Below are 23426 nucleotides of genomic sequence, written 5' to 3' on the forward strand. Positions count from 1 at the left end.
AATTAGGTCCAAGTGCCAAAGTCTAGATGAAATTTTAAATATTGTGTAAAGTTCTAATTTCTCAAATTGTCTGTATGGGTTTTAACTGGCCAAGGGTTTCCAGGTAGAAACTGAGCTGGTGAGTTAATTTCACATGAAACAAGACATATGACATATAAGTGAATGAGCCACTTATATTAGTTAATTATTATTTATATTAGCCACTAAGCTAACTTTGCTTTCTTTCTGGAAGAAAAGTGATCTAAATTTGCCAAGCCCAAAGGCTGTAGAGAGACAATCATTGGGATAATGGGGTGAAAAAAAGCACTGAAGCAAAAGATTTACTTGAGGGACCCAGATAAGCCTTCTTTTCTCTATTCCCTTTCTGGTTCAATACTGCAAGTTAAAACAATGAGCTTCTTCTCACCCTGATCTGTGGTACAATTGTATTTAAAGCTAATTTTTAAACTGTCAGGTACTAATAAAGGCTTTAGGGGATAAGGGTGATTTTGTGGATACTTAAATGGCCAATATACCAAGTGAAAATGGGAACCTATCAACTGATGATGTGGTTTAGGTAAGTAATCAGTCAATTTTAAATGTTCCCCCTCCCCTTGTTTCAGTCAAGTAGCTGGAGTTAAAAACAAGAAAAAATCTGCAGATGCTGGAAATCCAAGCAATACACACAAAATGCCAGAGGAACTCAGTAGCCCTAGCAGTATCTAAGAAAAGAGTACAGTCGATGTTTCAGGCTGACATCTGTCCTGCCGAAGGGTTTCGGCCTGAAAAGTCGACAGTACTCTTCTTCAATGCAGCCTGGCCTGCTGAGTTCCTCCAGCATTTTGAGTGTGTAGCTGGAGTTAAGACCATTTTCAACGACTTGCACAGGAATTTATAATTTAGAAGAAGTTAGCAAAATAAAAAGACAGCAGGTTTTTAAACATATTGCAGAGAAATAACATTTTAACAGAAGCTGTTATTTTTTAGGAATTGCTCTTGGTACATTAAGGGCTAAATTGGAGAGTATTTGACAACAGATGCAGTGACTGCAAGGTGTGATCAATCAATACCCTTTCAAATGGTACTGGAATTAATCCTGTCTACACATTGAAATAACTCTGCTGTCATTAATCATCTTATCACTAGTACAAGTCTGCACTTTGATTAGCTTGGGGCGGTTGAAATTGAATTTCACTGTCTTAAAAGCAGCAGGCACCTCATTCTGGATGTGAAGGGATGGCAATTTGTTAAAAGTATAACCCAACATTGGAGTGAGCTCATAATTTTCCAATGCCATATTGATGACGTTGGTGGAGGAGGTGTAGAACAGGCAAATACTTTCTGTCACAGAGACCGGGGACTTTTCAAATACATATTGAGAAATCAGTGGATATCATGATGTAAGGAGTTCAGTGGCTCCAAGGTCAGTGCATATGTCATCAAATGTCACATTGTATCTTTGCAGCAAAGCCCATGACCAATGCTCAGTCCACTGTTCCTCACCACCCAGCTAACATTAAGCCTGTATGCCAGGACTGTCACCTAAAATTCTGATGTGTCCAACATTAGCCACAACTTCTCATGGTTTATACACCTCACTGACTATCAACCAATACAGGCACATCACCTAAACATATGAGCTGACATTTCAAAATACGTTTCTCTCTCCCTTGCAGAAAATGGACACACATAACTGGTGGTGATAACTTCCTTCTGTAGAGGAGAGACAACTTACCAAATGAGTCCATGGCCAATGACAAGAGGAAAACCTTTCAATAAATTAGCATCCTCATATCTGCTCAAATGCTAACTCCTCCAGAAGGTTTATTTGCAAAATTTAATATATTTTACATTTATCCATTGGTTATTTTTCCTCCATCTTCCATCAGCCCATTGTATTCCATAAACCTATGATTTTCATCTTTTAGATGGTCAAAAACCAAATTTGGGTCGCCTCCATTACCTGAAAGTTATGTCCTTTAGTTTTTAACCTTTCCACCTTGGGGGAGGTGGTGGTGGTGGGGGAGAGCTATGTTCCTTGTCCACGACTCCGAGAGAAAACAATCCACGTTTATTCAAACTTTCCTAATTGCTTCTATTCTCCAAGCCAGGCAATATCCTGGTGAATCTCCTCTGTGCCCTCTCCAAGGCCTCCACATCCTTCCTGTAATGCAGAAACCAGAATTGTACAAAATATTCCAAATGTGACCTATCCAAAATTAAATACAGCTGCAACATGGCTTCCCAATATTTATACTCAGTAGTCTGACTAATGGAGGCAAGCATGCTGTATACCTTCTTTACCACCTTATCTGCTTCAGTTGCCATTGAGGAAACTACAGATTTGTACCCTAAGAATCTTCTGTACATCAGTGCTCCTCAGGATCATGCCATTATTGTAATACATTGTCTACTTTCGTTTTAAATTTGATCTTCCAAGGTGCAACAGCTTACTCTTGTATTGATTGAATGCTATCTGCCATTTCTCTGTCCTCATTTCCAACTGATCTATATTGTGCTGTACCCTTTAACAACCTTCCTTACAAACCACATCCCTCAATTTTATATCACCTACAAAATTACTAATCGACCCAAGTACATTTCCATCCAAATAATTTGAATATGATAAATAACAAAGGTGCCAGCACTGAATCTTGAGGACCACAGATCGCACACATTCTTCCAACCAAAATAACACCCCTCCACCACTCCCTCTGTCCTCAATGTCCAAGCCGGTTTTAAACCCAATCTTCCAACTCTCAAATGATCCCATATGCATTGATTTTCAGGATCAGCCTACTGTGAGGGATCTTGATGAAAGCTTCACTGAAGTCGATGTAGAGAACTTCCACTGCCCTACCCTCAACAGTAATTCAGAAAGTCAGTAAGCATGGGATCCAGGGAAACGACTGTGTGGATCCAGAATTGGCTTGCCCATAGAAGGCAGAGGGTGGTTGTAGAAGGAAGGTATTCTGCCTTAAGGTCAGTGACCAAAGGGGTTCCACCAGGATCTGTTCTGGGACCCCTGCTATTTCAGAGGTCTATAAATCACTTGAATGAGGAAGTGGGAAGATGGGTTCATATGTTTGCAGATGACAAAGGTTTGTGGAGTTGAGGACAGTGAAAAAGGTTGTCATGGGTTATAATGGGACATTGACAGGATGCAGAGCTGGGCTGAGAAGTGGCAAATGGAGTTCAACCTGGAGAAGTATTAAGTGATTCACTTTGGGAGGTCGACTGTGAAGGTAGAACACAGGGTAAATGGCATGCTTCTTGGCAGTGTGGAAGAACAGAGGAATCTTGGGGTCCACCTCTATTAATGTCAAATTTGCCATACAAGTTGGGAACTGGAGTGATGGTGCTGAAGATGAGGTAGTTAGTTTACAAACAGAGGCAATGTAAAAGGTGAACAAAAGTCAAAATGGGTGAATACAGGACTGAAGGTATTGTATCTGAATACATGCAGTACATGGAATAAGGTAATCAAATGTAGCACAGTTACAGATTGGCATGTATGATGTTGTAGGCAGCACTGAATAATGGCTGAAAGAAGATTATAGCTGAAAGCTGAATGTCCAAGGATACACATTGTATTGAAAGGACAGACAGGAAGGCAGAGGCAGTTGCCCTATTAGTAAAAAAATGAAATGAAATCATTAGAAAAAGGTGACACAGGGTCAGAAGGTGTTGAATCGTTGTGGATAGAGCTAAGGAACTGCAAGGGCAAAAACTCCTTGATGGGAGTTATATACAGATGCCCAAACAGTAGTAAGAATGTGGTCAACAAATTATAATGGGAGATAGAAAATGCATGCCAAAAGGGCAATATTACAGGAGTCAAGGGGATTTCAATATGGAGGTAGATTGGGAAAATCAGATTGGTGCTGGATTCCAAGAGGGGGAGTTTCTATATTGCCCAGGGGATGGCTTTTTAGTGCAGCTCATGGTTGTGCCCACGAGGGGATCAGCCATTCTGGATTGAGTGTGATTGGAAAAGAACACTGGCAGGGATGATGGCAAAGCAGCAATGCCAGGAATTTCTGGAAGCAATTTGGAAGGCTCAGAATATATACATCCCAAAGAGGAAGAAGTATTCTAAAGGCAAGATGACACAACTGTTGCTAACAAGAGAAGTCAAAGCCAACATAAAAGACGAAGAGAGGGCATTTAATAGAGCAAAAAATAGTGGGAAGCTTTCAAATACCAACAGAAGGCAACTGAATAAGTCATTAAGAAGGTAAAGATGGAATAAGAAAGTAAATTAGCCAATAATATTGAAGAGGATACCAAAATGTTGTTCAGATACCTGACGTGTAAAAGAAAGGCGAAAGTGGATATTAGACCACTGGAAAATGATGCAGGAGAGGTAGTAATGGGGGACAAGGAAATGATGACAAACTGAATAAGTATTTTGCAACAGCCTTCCTTGTGGGAGACATTAGCAGTATGGTGGAAGTTCTAAGTTTCAGGGGTTATGAAGTGTGAGAAGTTACCATTACTAGGGAGAAGGTTCTTGGGAAAATATAAGGTCTGAAGGTAGATATGTCACCTGAACCAGATGGTGTACACCCCAGAGTTCTGAAGGTGGTGGCTGAAGAGATTGTGGAGGCATTAGTAATGATCTTTCCAGAATCACTGGATTTCTTAGCCACCCTATCAACTTAGACCATAAGACATAGGAACAAAATCACTAGATTCTGGAATGGTTCTGGGAGACTGGAAAATTTCAAATGTCACTCCACTCTTTAGGAAGGGAGAGAGGCAGAAGAAAGGAAATTATAGGCCATTTAGTCTGACCTCAGTGGTTGGAAAGATGAAGTCGATTGTTAAGGATGTAGTTTTGGGGTACTTGGAGACATGTGATAATAATGGCCATTGTCAGCATGGTTTCCTCAAGGGAAAATCTTGCCTGACAAATTTGTTGGAATTCTTTGAAGAAATAACAAGCAAGATAGACAAAGGAGTATCTGTTGATATTGTGTATTTGGATTTTCAGAAGGCCTTCGACAAGGTGCCACACATGAGGCTGCTTAACAAGCTACGAGCCCATGGTATTACAGGAAAGATTCCAGCATGGATAAAGCAGTGGCTGATTGGCAGGAGGCAAAGAGTGGAATCAAGGGAGCCTTTTCTGACTGGCTGCAGGTGAGTGACTAGTGGTGTTCCACAGGGGTCTGTGTTGGGACCGATTCTTTTGACGTTATATGTCAATGATTTGGATGATGGAATTGATGGTTTTGTTGCAAAGTTTGCAGATGATATGAAGATAGGTGGAGGGGCTAGTAGTTATGAGGAAGTAAAGAGGCTACAGGACTTAGACAGATTAGGAGATATGGGCCAAGAAGTGGCAGATGGAATACAGTGTTGGGAAGTGTATGGTCATGCACTTTGGTAGAAGCAATGAAAGGATTGACAATTTTCTAAGTGGAGAGAAAATACAAAAATCTGAGGCACAAAGGGACTTGGGAGTCCTTGTGCAGGATTTTCTAAAGGTTAATTTGCAGGTTGAGCCTGTAGTGAGGAAGGCAAATGCAATGTTAGCATTCATTTCAAGGATGTAATGTTGAGACTTTATAAAGTACCGGTGAGGCCTCACTTGGAGAAATGCGAGCAGCTTTGGGCCCCTCACCTTAGAAAGGATGTGCTGAAATTGGAGAGGATTCGAAGGGAGTTCATGAAAACCACTCCAGAATTGAATAGCTTGTTGTATGAAGAGCACTTGATAGCTCTGGACCTGTGTTCACTGAAATTCAGAAGAATGAGGGGTGACCTTATTGAAACCTATTGAATGGTGAAAGGCCTTGATAGAGTGGATATGGAGAGGATGTTTCTTCTGGTGGGAGAGTCTCAGACCAGAGGTCACAGTCTCAGAATAGAGAGATGTCTTTTTAGAACAGAGATAAGGAGGGATTTCTTTAGCCAGAGAGTGGTGAATCTTTGGAATTCGTTGCCACAGGCAGCTGGAGGCCAATTCTGTATGTATATTTAAGACAGAGGTTGATAAATTCTTGATTGGTCAGGGCATGAAAAAATATGGGGAGAAGGCAGGAGATTGGGGCTGAGAGGAAAAATGGATCAGCCATGATGAAATGGCAGAGCAGAGTCAGTGGGCCAATTGGCCTAATTCTATTCCTATGTCTTACGGTCTAAGTTGATAGGGTGGCCAAGAAAGCGTCTGGTGCATTGGCCTTAATTAAATGGGAGACCGAGTTCAAGAGCCATGAGGAAATGTTACAGCTCTATTAAAAACCTTGTTAGACCACACTTGGATTATTTGTTCAGTTCTTGTTGCGTCATTACAGGAAGGATGGAGAAGCTTTAAAGACTGTGCAGAAGAGATTTAACAGAATGTTGCCTGGATTAGAGAATTTGTCTTATGAGGATAGGTTAAGAGACCGAGGGAGTTCTCTTGGGAGTGAAGGAGGATGAAAGTGACTTCCTAAACAGGCCTCCAGGCACAGGAACAGTTCCAGGTTCTAGAACAGTTATTATCCCTCAACCATCATGTTCTTGAACCAGAGGGGATACCTTCACTCACCCCGACATTGAACTGTTACCACAACCTATAGGCTCACTTTCAAAGACTCTTCATGTCATAGTCTCGATATTTATTACTTATTATTATAATTTTGTTTATTTTTTTTATTTCTGTATTTGCATAGTTTGTTGTCTTTTGCACATGGGTTGTTTGTCCATCTTGTGATTCTATTGCGTTGCTTTGTATTTACTGGGAAAGTGAATCTCAAGGTTGTATATGGTAACAGATATGTACTTTGATAATAAATTTACTTTGAACTTGATTCTGATGTACAAGATGTTGAGAGGCTAAGATCGAGTGGATAGACAGAGACTTTCCCATGATGGAAATGGCTAATACCAGGGAACAAAATTCTAAGGTGACTGGAGGAAAATAAAGGGGGATGTCAGTGGTGAGTGTATGGAATACCCTGTCAAGGCAGTGTAGAGGCAGATACGTAAGAGGCATTGAAGGAACTCTTAGAAGGCACATGGATGAGAGAATAATGGAGGGTGATGTAGGAAGGAAGGGTTAGGAAGAGTAGGTTAAAAAGTTGGCACAACATTCTTGGCTGAAGGGCTGTAGTGTTCTAAGTTCTATATTCTATGTAATCATCATCACCTCCTCAAAAAAACGATCAAGTTTGCAAGATATGACCTCCCCACACAAAACTATGTTGACCATCCCTAATAAGTCTATGCTTTTCCATAGGTGAATAGATACTATCCTTCAGAATCTTCTCCACTAACTTCCTTACTAGTGATTCACGGCTCATCAGCCTGTATTTACTGAAATGTCTCTACTGCCTTCCTTAAACAGAGGAATAACCTTGACTATTCTGCAGTCCTCTGGAACCTCACTTGCAACTAAAGAGAAAATGAAAATCTGTCAATGCCCCAGCAATCTCCTCTATTACTCCTCTCAATAACCAGGGATAGATACCATAAGGACTTCACCACCTTAAAAGTTCTTCTGGAGGCCCAATACTACCTCCTTCCTGATAGCAACATGTCATAGAATATCAGCACACACCTCTGTTATCTCACCATCCGCTGTGTCCTACCCGTGAATACTAATGCAAAGTACTCCTTTAGTGTCTTATCTACTTTTTTTGGTATTGTAAGTCCTTGAATGATTCTACCACATGCTCATTACCTGCTTATTTTTAACGTATGTATGTAATATGCCTTGGGATTCACTTCAATTTTATTCACCAAGGACTAGGTAGGGAAAGGGTGGAAACATTCAAGGACAATTCATTGCTCTTTTTAGTCATCATGGTGCTGCTTAAGTTTTCTCCTGCTCAGCCTATTTCACAAAGGATAATGGGCTGGAAGTTCACGTAGCACAGTACAGGCCCTTCGGCCCACAATGTTGTGCTGACCCTCAAACCCTGCCTCCCATATAAGCCCCCACCTTAGATTCCTCCATATACCTGTCTAGTAGTCTCTTAAATTTCACTAGTGTATCTGCCTCCACCACTGACTCAGGCAGTGCATTCCACGCACCAACCACTCTTTGAGTAAAAAACCTTCCTCTAATATCCCCCTTGAACTTCCCACCCCTTACCTTAAAGCCATGTCCTCTTGTATTGAGCAATGATGCCCTGGGGAAGAGGCGCTGGCTATCCACTCCATCTATTCCTCTTATTATCTTGTACACCTCTATCATGTGTGTGCTGATATTAAGGCAGCCTTCCCAGATGAGTTCAAAGCAGAAAGCCTCAGGACAGGAAGGTTTTGCCCCACCAATCTAACATAAGTTCCTATCACCACATGTAGCCAAGGAAAGCCTTTTCAGATCAGGTGTTCACTAAGCTCTACCATCTGTTCCAGGCAGCGATCATGTCACACACCTGTGCCTGCACTGTGGAGATGAAGGTCATGGAGGCCCTGGTCATTCCCGCAAATCGTGGATGCTAAGAGCCACATATTGCAGCTTGTAGGACAACTTTATTGACCAAATTATGTAAGTTCTGCTCAAAAAGAAAATTCATCATTTGTTCCATGTGTCCCATCATTTGTACAGACAAGAACTGACCTGGACAGACAGCATAGATTCTGAAGATTCAGGAAGTGATAGACAGAGGGCCGCACAGTGAATTTAAGCTGTTGAGCATAACTACTATGTTTGGAGCCTGTTTTGCCTTTGGCAGGAAGTGGAGCTATTTATTTAATACCCCTTTGAATATTCGCAGCCACCACAACTCTTGGGTATTTTGATTTCTGAAGTACCCATCCAGTGTGATCTCCAGACCCGAACTTTTATTTGCATGAAAGCATTTTCTCAATTATCCTGCAGTCCCTCTATCAATTAATTGTAATCTATAGTATGTGCCTTAGTTGCAGACAACCTGCTGAGGGTATTTCCTGTTCAGCTGTCTAGACTTTTCAATTAAATTACCATACATTCTCCATTGTTCCAAAATAAAACAATACCAGATAAGTCATTCTTTTCTCAGATCTAATTTTCTCTAGTCTTCGCAACAACCTCTTAATTCTGTCCAAGACCGGAAGAAGCTGCAGAAGATCGTGAACACAGCCCAGCACATCACACAAACCAATCTTCTGTCCTTGGACTCACTTTACACCGCACGCTGTTGCAGCAGTGCTGCCAGGATAATCAAGGACATGACCCACCCAACCAACACACGTTTTGTCCCTCTTCCCTCCAGGAGAAGGCTCAGGAGCTTGAAGACTCGTACGGCCAGATTTGGGAACAGCTTCTTTCCAACTGTGATAAGACTGCTGAACGGATCCTGACCTGGATCTGGGCCGTACCCTCCAAATATCCGGACCTGCTTCTCGTTTTTTTTGCACTACCTTACTTTCCCTTTTCTGTTTTCTATTTATGATTTATAATTTAAATTTTTAATATTTACTGCCAATTTGTACTCCAGGGTGCCCGAAGCGCAGAATCAAATATCGCTGTGATGATTGTATGTTCTAGTATCAATTGTTTGGCGACAATAAAGTATAAAGTATAATTCTCATTTGCATGGTCTTCAGTATTTTCAAATTCTTCCTATATCTGCAACCAGACTATACATAGTACTACTGGTGTGACCTAGTTAATGTTTCATAGAGTTTTAGCATGACCAGCTTGCTCTTATGTTCTATGCCTCAGTCAATAAAGCTAAATATACCCCATGCATTCTTAACCATCTTCTCTATCTGATTCCTCTAACATTCAGGAATTTGTTGTCATGCATTCCAAGTTCCTTCTGTTCCTCTCAGCACCAAGCTATTTATCATGCATTCTCTTGTCTACATTAACCATCCCAAATATACCGCACTTCTCTAGATTAAATTTCATTTGTCAAGTTTACAGCAATGTTGGATCACTGCTTTGCCAGTGCCTTTTGCAATGGAGAGTAAAATTTAAGTTTCTTGGAAGAGGCAGCATCGGTGACTTCCCTATGCAACATGTCAACGTGTTGCAAATATTACCAGCTTCGGGCGGAAAGGAACAAGCTTTATTAACTCTGATGGGCTTTATAACATTAGCAGTCACTCACAGAGCATTTCTGGCCCTGCTCAACTACAGCCATATTTCATTGTGTGCCTACTTAGTGAATCACAAAAGGCTTTTGTGTAGCACCTCAGTGAGGTTACATTGAAGAAATGATCTGGCATATCTTTAGTCAATGTGACCTCTAGCTGAAGAACTTTGCTTTCTCCCCTTTCTCTTCTATCAGGTGGTCTTCTTTTTATGTAATTCATTCCTTCTCCATCATGCTGGATGTCATCATGCACTCTGGTAATAACTCTGTGCTGTAGAAGCTTTGGTCATTACAAACTGCTTGTGCTTGCCACACCCCATACCTCCAACTTGTTATTATATTCATAAAAGCGGCCTGGAAACCCAATGAATCATGAAAATTAACACATTGTATAAATCAATAATCAACTAACTGCGAATAATGGTGATCTCTTTAATAACACAGTTGTGTTTATGGGGGCAGTGCATAGTTGACTCACTGTGTAGAATGGACATATGGCTTTAGTTTCATGATTTGAAATTTAGTTTAGCAGTGCTGGTGTTAGATAAGCACTGGGCACTGATTTATATCATAATCTTTCCACTGTATCTTTTTCTGGGAGCCAAGAGTGTGGCATTCACAAGCACTAGTATGGCTGCAACCCAAATGGATGATCAATGCGTAACATACAGTAGGTATTATATGATACACTGGGCATAGAGAAACTGATATCAACACCACAAATCATGGGGGATTATACATCCAAATTCTGTGGCTGTTATTTTTGTTAATCTTTATTGCCTGTTTTGAACAAATGTAGTTGTTGTGTAAAAAAAACATAAGTGAACTGAACTGTAAAATGAATAACAACCAATAATCAGAGAGGACAGATTACGGTTCCTGGCAATCTGTAGACAAATTAGCAAAGTAGTTTAGTAGTGAGACTTAAAATGCTGAGACAAAGGCCATTTTATAACCCCTGAAAAAAACCATAAGCTCATCTTTTGTTTAGTCATATACACACAATTACTTTCCCCCAATTACTTAACCATTTTTATGGACTAGGTTTGCACAAGAGAAGCACAGAAGTGCCTACAAGACTGCTTTGAATTGGTGGACTGGACTGTATTCAGGGATTCATCTTCGAATCTGGATGAGTATGCTGCAGTTGTTACCGACTTCATTAAAACCTGTGTGGATGAGTGTGTGCCGACAAAGACTTACTGTACATTCCCAAACCAAAAGCCGTACATGAACCAGGAGGTATGTTGTCCGCTGAAGGCTAGATCTGTGGCATTCAAGTCTGGCAACCTAGCCCTGCACTAGAAAGCCAGGTATGATTTGCAGAGGGCTATTTCAAGGGAGAAGAGACAATTTCAAACAAGGTTGGAGGCAATATCAGATGCATGGCAACTCTGGCAGGGACTGCAAGATATTACTTCCTACAAAATGAAACCCAATAGTATGAATGGCAGAGATGCTTCACTACCAGATGACCTCAATGCCTTCTATGCACACTTTGAAAGGGAGAACACAACTTCAGCTGTGACGATCCCTACTGCACCTGATGACCCTGGGATCTCTGTCTCAGAGGCCAATGTTAGACTGTCTTTAAAGAGAGTGAACCCTCGTAAGGCAGAAGGTCCTGACGGAGTACCTAATAAGGCTCTGACAACCAGTGCCAACCAACGAGCTGGAGTATTCAAGGACATTTTCAACCTCTCACTACTACGGGCAGAAGTTTCCACTTGGTTCCGAAAGGCAACGATTATACCAGTGCCAAAAAAGAATAATATGCCTTAATGACTATCGCCCAGTAGCACTCACATCGACAGTTATGAAATGCTTTGAGAGGTTGGTGATGACAAGACTGAACTCCTGCCTCAGCAAGGACCTGGACCCATTGCAATTTGCCTATCACCACAATAGGTCAATAGCAGACGCGATCTCAATGACTTTCCTCACGGCTTTAGATGACCTGGACAACACAAACACCGATGTCAGGATGCTGTTCATCAGCTGTAGCTCAGCATTTAACACCATCATTCCCACAACCCTGATTGAGAAGTTGCAGAACCTGGGCCTCTGTACCTCCCCCTGCAATTGGACCCTCGACTTCCTAACTGGAAGACCACAATCTGTGCGGATTGGTGATAACATATCCTCCTTGCTGACAATCGACACTGACGGACCTCAGGGGTGTGTGCTTAGCCCACTGCTCTACTCTCTAGATACCCATGACTGTATGGCTAGGAATAGCTCAAATACCATCTACAAATTTGCTGATGTTACAACCATTGTTGGTAGAATCTCAGGTGGTGATGAGAGGGTGTACAGGAGTGAGATATGCCAACCAATGGACTGATGCCACAGCAACAACCTGGCACTCAACGCCAGTGAGACAAAAGAGCTGATTGTACACTTCAGGAAGGGTAAGACGAAGGAGCACATACCAATCCTCATAGAGGGATCAGAAGTGGAGAGAGTGAGCAGCTTCAAGTTCCTGGGTGTCAAGACCTCTGAGGATCTAACCTGGTCCCAACATATTGATGTAGTCATAAAGAAGACAAGACAGTGGCTATACTTTATTAGGAGTTTGAAGAAATTTGGCGTGTCAACAAATACACTCAAAAACTTCTATAGCTGTACCGTGGAGAGCATTCTGACAGGCTGCATCACTGTCTGGTATGGAGGGGCTACTGCACAGGACAAAAAGAAGCTGCAGAAGGTTGTAAATGAAGTCAGCTCCATCTAGGACACTAGCCTACAAAGTACCCAGGACATCTTTAGGGAGCAGTGTCTCAGAAAGGCAGCGTCCATTATTAAGGACCTCCAGCACCCAGGGCATGCCCTTTTCTCACTGTTACCATCAGATAGGAGATACAGAAACCTGAACGCACACACTCAGCGATTCAGGAGCAGCTTCCTCCCCTCTGCCATCCGATTCCTAAATGGAAGTTGAAGTTTTGGACGCTACCTCACTTCTTTAATATACAGTATTTGTTTTTGCACATTAAAAAAATCTATAATATATGACGAAGGGTCTCGGCCTGAAACGTCGACTGCATCTCTTCCTACAGATGCTGCCTGGCCTGCTGCGTTCACCAGCAACTTTGATGTGTGTTGCTATAATATATGTAATTGATTTACTTGTTTATTTATTATGTTTTATTTTATTTATTATTATTTTTCTCTCTCTGCTAGATTATGTATTGCATTGAACTGCTGCTGCTAAGTTAACAAATTTCACGTCATGTCGGTGATAATAAACCTGATTCTGATTCTGGAGGGCCATCTCGTTCGTCATCTCAACTGGCTTCAAAGAAAATTTGTATTCGAAAATCAAAGAAATTTGCAATGCTATTTCCCTAAAAAATGAAACATTGTGTTTCAATCTTTTTATTTAATAGTACAAACCTGTTTGATTTTTATCAAATAGGATACAGAAATATGATGTATTTAGTGAGTTAAATATGTTGAACAGTTCATTAAATTATGCCTTTGTTGGCTGATAAAATACATGTTTTAATAATATTTATATTTTTGTTTGAATATTTCTTTGTAATTTAAATTTTTATTATTATTTTTTCTTATTTTACAAAGCAGCACAGCATATCATAGAGCAGATACAGTACAGCATATTTACACAACCATTCCACGACAGGAAAACAAATAAAACTTAGAAACAGAAAGTTCTAAATTTAAGTTAAATTAACATACAACCAAATTGATCCCATGCGTCTTGCAGTTTTCCCTGACTGTTAATTTTTCCCAACATGTGTTCATATGATGAAATCTTAATCATTTCCTCAGTCTATTTGAATATTTTAGTTATTTTATCCCCTCCTTACATCTGCCTATTTTCCACACCATTTTATATCCTGCCTGCTCTGAGTTAGCTTCTTAAATTCTCCACCAGAGGGAGCAGGAGAGACAGCCATAATGATCAATCAAAATGTTCTGCCTCCTCTGTGGAAAAAAAAACACCCTCTACTCTACTGTCACCACAACTGTGCAATTTAAATCCTGAAATTCTGAATCTGGGTTGCCTGTGACCTATGATCATTAGCCCAACAGTGTTCTGTAGTATAAAGACAATCAAATACTGATGGTAATATTTTACAAAAATGTATGTCCTATCACAAACTGAAAATTATTATTATAATCTACTCTTATTGCACAAAATATCTAAGTATTATGTCTATTTAACCTTTCAGCTGTGCATCTTATTTACTGTTAGAAAATTATGATCCTTGGTCATCTCTTTTGGAACAATAACCTGTATTTAAAATCAGCAGAACCAAGGGTTATTCCTGATGTAGCGCTGGACTGTAAAATTCTGAATACTAATACATCCTGTTAATATTCGATAAGAACCATTAACTGTTACCTTTGTTTCTATATTAGCTGAGTTGTAAAAATCTTGGCTGTCATCAACATACAGTAAATTGATGATCTACATGTTGACTGAGAAGAATAAAACTAATTCTGACAGTTCTTTGATAAATAAAATGGAGGGGGGGAACAAGAAACATGTACTGCTACTATAAATTAATTTACACTCCACCTCATCTGCTCCTCCCTCACGTCTGAGTGACAGCTGAATTGGTGTTGTAACATTCGAACTACTGCTTACATAAGGTCAAACTGGTGATTTGTATCCACGATTCCACAAATTCCCATTCCTAGTTGCACCAGTGCCAGGCATTAAATGGAAGTGTGGTATGTTTTCACGAAGGGATAATTAGAGGACAAGTCGTGGCTAATACTGCTAAAAGCCAAGGACCCATTTTGATTGCACATGGAATGTGTGAGAAACATAGACTAAGAAGAGGCAATGATATGTAAACAGTTAGTCTTACCTTATATTACAGCACAACAGATATTTTTGTACCAGAACTTGTTAACAATCGTATTATGCCAAAGTACTTGACGTAAAGTAACGTCAAGTACTTTACGTTATTAAAAAGTACTTGATCTTTGCTATCTTCAGTGAAATGACTTCAGGCACCATCAATCAGATTCTTAAAACATTAAAGCAATTTATTTTTGTTGTATGTCATGTATATATTTTTAATGCTACCCATTGCTTGTCCATTGCCTTATTATTTAATGTACAAACATTTGTAGTTTCCTATTCTAGCACAGGCAACCTGCCCCTTATACCTGGGCCTTAAAGCACACAAATTCAAGCACTGAAAAGTAATAGAGAAAAATAAATGTGGCTCTATTAAAAGATGCTCCAATGAAATTGAGAAGCTTTATTGTACTTTATTGTTGTGTTGGGCACGTAGCTAATTGGTTAAGGTGTTTGTCTAGTGATCTGAATGTCGCTGGTTTGAGCCTCAGTGTTGGCAGCGTGCTTGTGTCCTGGAGCAAGGCACTTAACCACATATTGCTCTAGTGTCTGTGCAAGGAGTGGTGCCCCATACAGACTTCCGACCTGCACCTTGTAAGGCATGAAAATGCCCGACGCAGGCCTCTCATGGTCTGAGTCGACATTCCCTCCCCCTCCCTCCCCTCCCCATTGTACCAAAGTAGATATTACTTTGTTAAATCAACAAGTACTCATATCATCATCATAGAAAAGTACTGCACAGAAAAAGGCCCTTTGGCGCATCTGGTTCATGCTAAACTATTTAAGCTGCCTATTCCCATCAACCTGCACCAGTACCAGAGCCCTCCATACTCCATCAATCATGTACCTATCCAAACTTCTCTTGAATGTTAAAATCAAACTCATATGCACCACCGACACTGGAAGCTCGTTCCACACTCTCACGACCATCTGAATGACAAAGTTTCCCCTCATGTTCCCCTAAACTTTTCAAATTTTACCCTTAACCCGTAACCTCTAGTCGTGGTCCCACCCAAACTCAGAGGAAAAGCATGCTTGCATTTACCCTATCTATATACCCATCATAGTTTTGTATACCTCTATCAAATGTCCTCTCAGTCTTCTACGTTGCAAGGAATAAAGCCTGAACCCAGACATCCCACCTCTCCCGGAAGATCCGGGAGTCTCCCGCATATCGATAGTGGCTCCCTGATGCCTGGAAATTATTTTCTATATCCCGGAAATAGATTTTTTGAGAGGAAGAGGGAGAGCGAGCATTCTGATTGGTCTCTCTTCGTGCTAAGAGTGGCCCCCAACCACCGGGCCGTGAGGAAACAATATGATTTGGCGATATGAAACGATATGAGTCATTTGCACCTTTTCTCATTCCCTGTCACGCACTGTTGAACTTGAATGCATGCGAGGTCGTTACCCCCGCGTCATCCATGTCAGTGCGGGAAGGAGATCAACTCCTCGAGCTTGCAAATGACAACGGGCTGAAAAGTATGTTTGACATAACATCTCTGCCGGCATCAAAGTCAAAGCTGAATATCCTCAGATAGCCACGAAAGCACTGAAAACATTGCTTCCATTTCCAACATCATATCTCTGCGAAGCGGAGTTTTCTGCAATGAATGCAATGGAAACTAAATTGCGGAATAGACGGGACATAAGGAACCCCCTTCGAGTATCGCTGTCTCCCCTCACTCCTCAATGGGACTGTCTTGTTGCAGGGAAACAAGCCCAGGACTCGCACTCATTCAGCGATATTGGTGTGTTGCAATGATTTTATATGTTTATACGGGGAAAATATGTGCTGCGTGTTTAATATCCAAATGTTACTTAAAATGTTATGATGCTATTGACTAATCACCTATATTCTGGTTGTGATTAACAACACCACCCCCCCCCCCCCCCCGACCCCGGTCAGCAGGTCCGCAAGAATATTGTCAATATTAAACTGGTCTTAAACTGGTCTGCGGTGCAAAAAAATGTTGGGGACCCCTGCTAAGTAGACCTATCAGTTTTCTCTGTGGGCGGGTTTTACAGTCGACCTCAAAAATAATGACAGTGTTGTTTGCTGCACTGTTTGCAACAGTGACTTTTCTATTGCCCATGGTGGGTTAAAATGTAAAAGACATGTTGAGGTGAGTTTAACAGGTGTCATTCGTTCATTAGCATAGCTAACGTTATTTAAACTAGCTGGCTAGCTGCTAAGGAGCTACTCTATTGATGTCCTACGTGATGAGGCCAAACTCCCTGTAGATTTGCTTAAAGTTGTAATAGAATAAACATGATAATATAATATAAGCACATATTTTAATGTCACATTTGCTGCATACACCCAACTTGGTTTACAGATTAGACAAAATCACTAAACAAAGTATTGCATACACCCTTGGAGGTCGACGGGGCGGGGGGGGGGGGGGGGTGCTAACCTCCCTGAAATGGTGGTGATACCTCCCTGAAATTAGTTTTTGCAGGGTGGGATGTCTGCTGAACCTATTCAATCTTTTCTGATAACTCAGGTCCTCCAGCCACAGCAACATCCTTGTAAATTTTCTCTGTTCTCTTTCAACCTTACTTACATCTTTCCTGTAGATAGGTGAACAAAATTGCAAACAATGCTCAAAATTAGGCCTCACCAATGCCTTACACAACTTCAACATAACATCCCATCTCCTGGCAATTTCTGTACTTGCCTCCCACACACCTTGTCAGGCCCAGGGGATTTATCTACTGCAATTGGCTCAATATCTCCCCATCTGTAATCTGAATAGGATCCATGAAGTTGATGGCACTTTGCCTCACTTCTATAGACTCTCTGAGTAAATACAGATGCAAAAAATTAATTTAAGATCTCCCCCCACCCCCATCTCTTTTGTCTACACACATGGATTACCATTCTGATCTTCCAGAAGACCAATTTTGCCCGTACAATCCCCATCTCTACAAAACAATAGCATTCCAAAAATAATTTTCTGGAAATTTCTCCATGCTGGGAAAGACATACAAAACATAGAGGACAACATGATTTCTGAAAATGGCTACACCTGAGCACAAAAGTGTTGCCAATTTTAATGTACTCAAAATGAATTATGTACAGATAAGTAAATCAAGTTCCTTAGCAATACTATTACTGCCTAGTTCAAAGCAGATGCTGAAAGTTTCATGTAAAGGGGTGGAAGGAAGAAGGTTTAGATGGAAGAATGGGAGATAAGGAAGATCTAGGGCATTACTTAGAATTAATTTGGGAAATATGAGACTCTAGCTGAGGCACAGTGAACAACTGTTTAATAAGGCCCAGATTGCAGTTGTTGGAGTGGTATGGGTGCAGGGAGGTCTCAAGTGAAGAGCCACTGGGAGGAGGGAGAATGTTTTAACAAAAAGCACGGTTAACTATGACTCCTTTCTAGCAGGCTAGAATCTGTCAAGGCAGGTTGTCATTTAAAAAAAATGTGTCACATGTGTATTGACAACAGGCTTCGACATGTGTTTCCCACACACTCTTCACGGTGCATGAAGTGTGAGTGAATTTTACTGAAGTGTCTTTCAGACAAGTTCCACACTACTGCCCCTATCTAGATTTCTCTATGTCTTAGTCCGTCATACACAGGAAAAACAGAGGCCTACAATTGCAAACTTGCAGATAGATCTGATTATGTTCAGCAATAGGGTTTCCAATGAAATCCCATCTCATAACTGACATAAATACTTTCATTCTTGCTAGAATTTCCAAGTCATTCAATGTGATAAATGATTTAACATGATCTCACAGAACATAGCAAGCAGTGTACAGGAAATGACTGGTCAGCTACCATGTCTGCACTGACCATGATGCCAATTGAACTCATCCCATCTCTCTACACTTGTTTGGCATTCCACTGGTTGCTGCCTGTTGATAAGTCCATCTAAAAACCTCTTAAAAGTTGCTATCATACTGATTCTATCACCTCCTCCAGCAGTACATTTCAGGCATCTATCATTCTCTGTATATAAAAAAATCATGCCTGGCATGTCTCCTTTAAACTTTTCCCCTTTCATCTTAAAACTATGCCCTCCCTGGGGAAAAGAATCTGACTGTCTACCCTGTCTATGTTTCTCATAATTTTACATACTTCTATCCTCAGCCTCTGTGCTCCAGAGAAAGCAACCAAAGTTTGTTCAGCTTCTCTGTATGGCTCATGCACTCCAATGCAGACAGCACCCTAGTGAAACTCGTCTGTATCTTCTTCAAACCTTCTCAGACTTCTTATAGTGTGGTTACAAGAACTAGACACAGTGCCACAAATATGGCCAAACTAATGTTGTATTGAGCTGCATCATGACTTGTCAGATTTTTATGCACAATACCCCTATTTTCAGTCAGATAAACACCCCTTGATACTACCCTCTGTCTTCTATAACCAAAACAGTTTTGTATCTAACTCACTACGGGTCCCACATGCCTTAATCTTAAGGAGTTTGAGGAGATTTGGCACTTCACCAAAGGATAGCAAATTTCTACAGAGGTACCATGGAAAGCATTCTGACTGGTTGCATCACTGTCTGGTATGGAGGCACAGACGATCAGAAAAAGATGAAGAGGGTTGTAGAGTCAGCCAGCTCCATTACGGGCACTAGCCTTCTCACTATCATCAAAAGACAATGCATCAAGAAGGTAGCGCCATCAGAATCGGGTATATTATCACCAGCATGTGACGTGAATCATCATGCAGCTGTTGGGTGAAGGAAAAGCTCAAACAGATAAATAGAGGGATCGCTCAAGCGAAGCGGCCTGTGGAAAGCGGCCAGTGAGTGAGTGGGCCAGTGGAGGAGTGGAGCTTTGAGGCTTCGACGAGAAGAGGCGGAGGACAAGCTAGCTCGCAGTTAGTCTTTACAATGTCTCCTGAGACGGTGATGTGCCTCTCATGTGAGATGTGGCAGTCTTGGGGGAATGCCCCTCTCCCGCAGAATCACATCTGCCAGAAGTGCATACGGCTGGGTGATCTGGAAGACCGTGTAAGGAATCTGGAGCAGCACCTGGATGATCTTCGACTCATAAGGGAGAATGAGGCAGTCATAGATGAGAGCTACAGGGAGGTAGTCACACCTAGGCTGTCGGAAGCAGGTCGTTGGGTGACAGCCAGAGGGGGGGAAAGTGAAGGTGAGCAGCAGGTAGTGCAGAGCACCCCTGTAGCCATTCCCCTGAATAATAAGTTTACTGTCCTGGATACAGTTGGCAGGGACAACCGACCAGGTGTGAGCCACGGTGGCAGGGCCTCCGGCACTGAGTCTGACCCTGTGGTGCAGAAGGGTGGGACGGAGAAGAGGAGAGCTGTCGTCATTGGAGACTCTATAGTCAGGGGATCAGACAGGAGATTTTGTGGACGTGAGAAGGACACCCGCATGGTTTGTTGCCTCCCGGGTGTCAGGGTCCAGGATGTCTCTGACCGGGTGCACGACATCCTGGTACGAGAGGGAAAGCAACCAGAAGTCGTGATACATGTTGGGACCAACGACATAGGCAGGAAGAGGGATGAGGTCCTGAAGTGTGAGTTTCCGGAACTAGGCAGAAGGCTGAAGAACAGGACCTCAAGGGTGGCGTTCTCAGGTTTGCTGCCAGTGCTACGTGACAGTGATGGTAAAAATTGGAGGAGATGGTAGTTGAATGCGTGGCTGAGGAGTTGGTGCAGGGAGCAGGGTTTTAGATTTTTGGATCATTGGGATCTCTTCTGGGGAAGGTGGAACCTGTACAAATTGAATGGGTTGCACCTGAACTCGAGGGGGAGCAGTATCCTTGCAGGTAGGTTCGCTGGCAAGTTTCGGGAGGGTTTAAACTAATTTGCGAGGGGGATGGGACCCAGAGCGATAGAGCAGTGAAAGAAGTGCATGGAGTAAAGCCAGATCTAACATACAGAGAGGCTTTGAGGAAAGAGAAGCCGAATAAAGGGTGTAAAGGTAGGAAGGCAGCAGGGCTAAAGTGCATGTACTTCAATGCAAGAAGCATCAGGAACAAAGGTGATGAGCTGAGAGCTTGGATACATACATGGAATTATGATGTAGTGGCTATTACAGAGATTTGGCTGGCATCAGGGCAGGAATGGATTCTCAATATTCCTGGATTTCAGTGCTTTAAAAGGGATGGGGGGGGAAGGGGAGGAGGGGTGGCATTACTGGTCAGGGATACTATTACAGCTACAGAAAGGGTCGGTAATGTAGGAGGATCCTCTTTTGAGTCAGTATGTGTGGAAGTCAGGAACAGGAAGGGAGCAATTACTCTATTGGGGGTATTCTATAGGCCCCCTGGTAGCAGCAGAGATACAGAAGAGCAGATTGGGAGGCAGATTTTGGAAAGGTGCAAAAATAACAGGGTTGTTATCATGGGTGACTTTAACTTCCCTAATACTGATTGGCACCTGATTAGTTCCAAGGGTTTGGACGGGGCAGAGTTTGTTAAGTGTGTCCAGGATGGATTCCTGTCACAGTATGTGGACAGGCCAACTAGGGGGAATGCCATACTAGATCTAGTACTAGGTAATGAACCGGGACAGGTCACAGATCTCTCAATGGGTGAGCATCTGGGGGACAGTGACCACTGCTCCCTGGCCTTTAGCATTATCATGGAAAAGGATAGAATCAGAGGGGACAGGAACATTTTTAATTGGGGAAGGGCAAATTATGAGGCTATAAGGCTAGAACTTGTGGGTGTGAATTGGGATGATGTTTTTGCAGGGAAATGTACGATGGACATGTGGTCGATGTTTAGAGATCTCTTGCAGGATGTTAGGGATAAATTTGTCCCGGTGAGGAAGATAAAGAATGGTAGGGTGAAGTAACCATGGGTGATAAGTGAGGTGGAAAATCTAGTCAGGTGGAAGAAGGCAGCATACATGAGGTTTAGGAAGCAGGGATCAGATGGGTCTATTGAGGAATATAGGGAAGCAAGAAAGGAGCTTAAGAAGGGGCTGAGAAGAGCAAGAAGGGGGCATGAGAAGGCCTTGGCGAGTAGGGTAAAGGAAAACCCCAAGGCATTCTTCAATTATGTGAAGAAAAAAAGGATGACAGGAGTGAAGGTAGGACCGATTAGATTTAAAGGTGGGAAGATATGCCTGGAGGCTGTGGAAGTGAGCGAGGTCCTCAATGAATACTTCTCTTCAGTATTCACCAATGAGAGGGAACTTGATGATGGTGAGGACAATATGAGTGAGGTTGATGTTCTGGAGCATGTTGATATTAAGGGAGAGGAGGTGTTGGAGTTGTTAAAATACATTAGGACGGATAAGTCCCCGGGGTCTGTCGGAATATTCCCCAGGCTGCTCCACAAGGCAGGGGAAGAGATTGCTGAGCCTTTGGCTAGGATCTTTATGTCCTCGTTGTCCATGGGAATAGTACCGCAGGATTGGAGGGAGGCGAATGTTGTCCCCTTGTTCAAAAAAGGGAGTAGGGATAGTCCGGGTAATTATAGACCAGTGAGCCTTACCTCAGTGGTGGGAAAGCTGTTGGAAAAGATTCTTAGAGATAGGATCTCTGGGCATTTAGAGAATCATGGTCTAATCAGGGACAGTCAGCATGGCTTTGTGAAGGGCAGATCAAGCCTGATAGAGTTCTTTGAGGAGGTGACCAGGCATATAGATGAGGGTAGTGCAGTGGATGTGATCTATATAGATTTTAGTAAGGCATTTGACAAGGTTCCACACGGTAGGCTTATTCAGAAAGTCAGAAGGCATGGGATCCAGGGAAGTTTGGCCAGGTGGACTCAGAATTGGCTTGCCTGCAGAAGGCAGAAGGTCATGGTGGAGGGAGTACATTCAGATTGGAGGATTGCGACTAGTGGTGTCCCACAAGGATCTGTTCTGGGACCTCCACTTTTCGTGATTTTTATTAATGACCTGGATGTGGGGGTAGAAGGGTGGGTTGGCAAGTTTGCAGACGACACAAAGGTTGGTGGTGTTGTAGATATGGTAGAGGATTGTCAAAGACTACAGAGAGACATTGATAGGATGCAGAAGTGGGCTGAGAAGTGGCAGATGGAGTTCAACCCGGAGAAGTGTGAGGTGGTACAAATTCCAAGGCAGAGTACAAAGTAAATGGCAGGATACTTGGTAGTGTGGAGGAGCAGAGGGATCTGGGGGTACATGTCCACAGATCCCTGAAAGTTGCCTCACAGGTGGATAGGGTAGTTAAGAAAGCTTATGGGGTGTTAGCTTTCATAAGTCGAGGGATAGAGTTTAAGAGTCGCGATGTAATGATGCAGCTCTATAAAACTCTGGTTCGGCCACACTTGGAGTACTGTCTCCAGTTCTGGTCACCTCACTATAGGAAGGATGTGGAAGCATTGGAAAGGGTACGGAGGAGATTTACCAGGATGCTGCCTGGTTTAGAGAGTATGCATTATGATCAGAGATATTAAGGGAGCTCGGGCTTTACTCTTTGGAGAGAAGGAGGTTGAGAGGAGACATGATAGAGGTGTACAAGATAATAAGAGGAATAGATAGAGTGGATAGCCAGCGCCTCTTCCCCAGGGCACCACTGCTCAATACAAGAGGACATGGCTTTAAGGTAAGGGGTGGGAAGTTCAAGGGGGATATTAGAGGAAGGTTTTTTACTCAGAGAGTGGTTGGTGCATGGAA

General features: G+C 42.2%; 1 protein-coding gene across 15 annotated transcripts in view; it reads right to left on the reverse strand.

The window, feature by feature from the left end:
• The window catches only part of dtna (dystrobrevin, alpha), a 217270-nt gene that overhangs the window by 34214 nt on the left and 159630 nt on the right, over positions 1-23426 (reverse strand). The gene's annotated exons all lie outside the window — the stretch shown is intronic.

The sequence above is a fragment of the Mobula birostris genome, chromosome 1 (genome assembly GCF_030028105.1).
Source record: "Mobula birostris isolate sMobBir1 chromosome 1, sMobBir1.hap1, whole genome shotgun sequence".
NCBI classification, from domain to species: domain Eukaryota; kingdom Metazoa; phylum Chordata; class Chondrichthyes; order Myliobatiformes; family Myliobatidae; genus Mobula; species Mobula birostris.